This window comes from Lathyrus oleraceus, chromosome 3, assembly GCF_024323335.1.
Source record: "Lathyrus oleraceus cultivar Zhongwan6 chromosome 3, CAAS_Psat_ZW6_1.0, whole genome shotgun sequence".
Taxonomy (NCBI): Eukaryota; Viridiplantae; Streptophyta; class Magnoliopsida; order Fabales; family Fabaceae; genus Lathyrus; species Lathyrus oleraceus.
This window is the reverse complement of record NC_066581.1, coordinates 230,234,603-230,238,800: the sequence shown is the minus strand read 5'-3', so window position 1 is coordinate 230,238,800 and position 4,198 is coordinate 230,234,603. Positions and strand designations below refer to the sequence as shown.

The 4,198-nt window shown below is 40.9% G+C and overlaps 1 non-coding gene across 1 annotated transcript; it reads left to right on the top strand.

Annotated features, from left to right (window-relative positions):
* The first annotated feature begins 289 nt into the window (after positions 1–289).
* Positions 290–396, top strand: LOC127133400 (small nucleolar RNA R71). Its single transcript, XR_007807379.1, has one exon. It is a non-coding gene; the product is annotated as a small nucleolar RNA R71 (small nucleolar RNA).
* Positions 397–4,198: the final 3,802 nt, after the last annotated feature.

Here is a 4,198-nt window from a genome sequence, read left to right as displayed (position 1 = left end):
AGTATTCGGGTTTATGCACATATGTTCGACTTTGAGGGCTAATGCGTCCATTTTAGCTTGCATCATGTCTATAGAGCTTAGTTCATGCACTCCTCCTTGGGCTTCCTTCTTCTCAACTATCGCTCGTTCGACTCCCCATGATTGATGGTTTTGAGCCATATCTTCGATGAGGGCACTAGCTTCAGGATAAGGTTTGTTCATCAGAGCACCGCCTGCGGCAGCGTCGATGGTCATCTTTATGTTATAGTGAAGTCCATTATAGAAGGTTTGAATGATTAACCAATTTTCTAAACCATGATGTGGGCATGCTCGTAACAACTCTTTATATCTCTCACAAGCTTCGAACAACGACTCTCCTTGGTTTTGGGTAAATCTAGTTATATGGTTTCGAAGAATGGCGGTTTTACTCGAGGGAAAATATCTAGCAAGAAATACTTTTCTATGGTTATCCCAAGTCGTAATGGAATTGGGTGGATGGGAATCTAACCATGATAGGGCTTTATCTCTGAGGGAAAAAGGGAATAATCTTAAACGTATTGCCTCAGGAGAAGCTCCATTGGTTTTAAAAGTGTATGCTAATTGAAGAAATATTTTTAAATGTTGGTTTGGGTTCTCAGTAGCGAGACCCGCGAATTGTCTTTGTTGCACTAGTTGCAACAGGGATGGTTTAAGTTCAAAATTATTAGCTAGGATGATTGGGTTTACTATACTAGAATTAGGTTCTTCATTAGATGGTTGAGCGAAATCCTTAAGAGGTATTTGGTTTTGATCTTCGGCCATAGCTCTCTTAATTCTATGAAAGAATAAACGTGCGCGAGCGTAACGTTCAGGTTCCGCCAGAGGGTATACTAAGCTTAAACTTTCGGTGTTGTGAGTTCTTCGCATTGACCGGCGGGAAATAGCCTAAGTTTAAACGATATAACAACAGGAAAATGAAATTTGACGAAAATAGTCCCCGGCAACGGCGCCAAAAACTTGATGCGTGCTTTTCGCAAGTATACGAACGCGTCAGAGTAATATAAAAGATTGTCGAATCCACAGAGAGCAAGTGTCAATCTATCGTTATCTATTGTTATGGTATTTATCAAAGGCAATTAAAATAGGTGTTTTTGGAGTGTGCAATGAAAAGTAAAGTTTTAAATAAATATTAATTAATAAAGACAGGGTCGAATGTAATTCACGTGATCAGTTAATAATCCAAGTACTTCCTGTAACACCCCAATTAAAATAAGATAATTATTTAATTTAAATTAATATTTTATTTATTAATTTAATTGAATAATTGGAATTTTGGATTATTATTATTATTTTGGGAATAATAATTATTGGAATAATTATTTATTGGAATATATAAGTTGGAATAAAAAGTCCCAATTTTGGAACAAGGGTTTTCACGTGAAAAGGAAAAGAGAAGCGGCTGAAAGAGAAAAAGGGCAAAAGGCAGAACAAGAGAAGAGGAAGAGCTTGAAGCTACAGAATTTGCCGGATTAACTCAGGTAAGGGGGGTTTATCGTCGATTTAACGGGTATTATATGATAATATGTCATGGGTAGTGATAGACCTTTGAATTACCTCTGAATTGGATGATTAGGGTGAAATTGTGAACTTTTGGGATGAATGAAATTGGGGAAGAATCGAGAGGAAATTCGTAGGAATTTGATGTAAACGTGTTAGGTTTGGTGTAATCAAATAAGATATGAATTGTGTTGACAATGAGGACGATTAATTGATGTAAATTGGACTGTGGAAGGTTGGATCGGATAGGTTTCGTAATAGGGAAAACCATTGTAGACCTGAAATCTGTTTTCTGTAGCAGAGGGTTCTGTTCGCGCGCGATTCGCGGCGCGAAGCCCCGTTCGCGGCGCGAACTGTCAAATCCAGAAGGGTTCTGTGACGCACCGTTCGCGGCGCGAACCCTCCTGCGCGGCGCGAACTGTGCTGTGCAGAAGTGGATATTAAATTGTGATTTCTGTGGTGTGGTGGTGCAGTTTTGGCTGTTTAGGCTGAGTGATGTGATTTAGCTGAGGACCGATGTATTAGGGATCATTTCCCGTTGTTTTGAGAGGCATAGGTATTAGTAGGGTGTGCTAATACTATGATTGATTGTGTAGCATGATATGATATGCTTTCGTGATAATTGTGTTGATGATATGTGATGGTGTGCATTATGCTGTAAATGTATCAGTTATGTATGCATTGTGGTTGATGCTGCATTGCTAGATGATTAGCATGCATGGCATAGCCTGTGGGGTTGTAGCTAATTCCCATTGTGAGGAATTAGTGAGTAAATCGTTGTGAATTGTTGTTGATGTTCGCATGCTAGATGATTAGCTTGCATAGTCTAGCCTTTGGGGCTGTAGCTAATTCCCATGGTGAGGAATTAGTGAGTGAGTCACTAGGTCTCAAATGAGTGGGACTAGTGAGCTTAGTAGCCGTATCCGGAGGGATCGGTGAGCTTGAACTGTATGTTCGAGAAGAGTCGGTACCGCATATGTTGAGTCTCATTGCATAATGAATGTATGGCATATAATATGATTGGATGTATTCCAGTATTATATGTGTGTTGTGTGTTGTGTTGTTGATGTTGAGTATGGTTGGAGATCATACATATGTTATATGTTATTGTTGAGTATGATGGTTGAATTGATACTGCCGTTATTGAGTGTGTAGTCTGGTTAGGGTGATTTGATGCGTTATTTACTTAACATTACATAATGTTGTATAATGCTTATTATATTGATTGAGGAACTCACCCTTACACCTATTTTTCAGGTAACGAGCAGTGAGTTGAGTAGGAGCTAGTGCTTGGAGTCTAGTGTAGTCTCCTAGTGGGTCATGCTCTGATAGATGTAACATCGGGATGGGTTGTTTGAATATTTTATTGATTGGTTGTGAACCATTTTGCATGTAATATGTTACATGATGTGAATAATTGAATTGATTTTATCCGCTGCGTATTATGCAGATACTTTATAATTTGGATTAAATAAATGAGCATGACAGGATATTCTGATGATGGTTGTGAAATGATTGTGTGACACCCTTCGGGGCATAATTACTCTGATTGATATGTTGCTATTTTAATTAAATAATTTGGGGTATTTAGAAGGGTGTTACATTAGTGGTATCAGAGCATAGTCGGTCGTGTCGAGTCGTAATTATTCTGTTTCCCCTGTACGGGATAGGTGTTGTGTAACCCTATCAGTACTTATTGTTTTGGCTTGTTGGGTTTTCAGAATAGAGATGGCTGGAAGAGGTAGAGATGATGCTGCGATTGCTGAGGCTCTGGGTATGCTGGCTGGAGTACTTGGAGGAAATCCGAATGTTGTGGGAATGGGAGCTGCTCGTCAGTTGAGTGAGTTCCAAAAGAACAATCCTCCAATGTTTAAGGGAGCATACGAACCAGATGGTGCTCAGAAGTGGTTGAAAGAGATAGAGAGAATCTTCCGAGTAACTGAGTGTGCTGATAACCAGAAGGTCAGGTTCGGTACGCATATGCTATCAGAAGAAGCTGATGATTGGTGGGTTGCTACCCGCACGGAGTTGGAATCTGTTGGGAATGCTGAGATCACTTGGGCAGTGTTCAGAGAGAGATTCCTGAGGAAGTACTTTCCAGAGGATGTCAGAGGAAAGAAGGAGATAGAGTTCTTGGAATTGAAGCAGGGTAACAGGTCTGTTACGGAGTATGCTGCTAAGTTCACAGAGCTGTCGAAGTACTACACTCCCTATGCTGAGGCTGCTGGGGAATTTTCTAAGTGTGTGAAGTTTGAGAACGGGTTGCGTCCCGAGATCAAGCAGGCGATTGGGTATCAAAGGATTAGAGTGTTTTCTGATTTAGTCGACTGTTGCAGGATTTTTGAACAGGATTCCAAGGCCAGAGCTGAGAGCTACCAGCAGAGAGTCGATAGGAAGGGCAAGAATCAGATTGATCGTGGAAAACCGTATGCAGCTGGCAAGGGTTTTCAGAGGCAGAGTGAGATGAAGAGGCCTAGTGGGGGAGATTCTAGTGCTCCTGTTAAGTGTTACAGATGTGGTCGGGCTGGACATCGTGTTCATGAGTGTACCAGTGCTGAGATGAAGTGTTTCAAGTGTGGGAAAGGTGGTCATTTGGCTGCAGAGTGCCGGTTGAAGACTGTGACTTGTTTCAACTGTGGAGAGTTGGGTCATATCAGTCCACAGTGTCCAAAGCCAAAGAAAG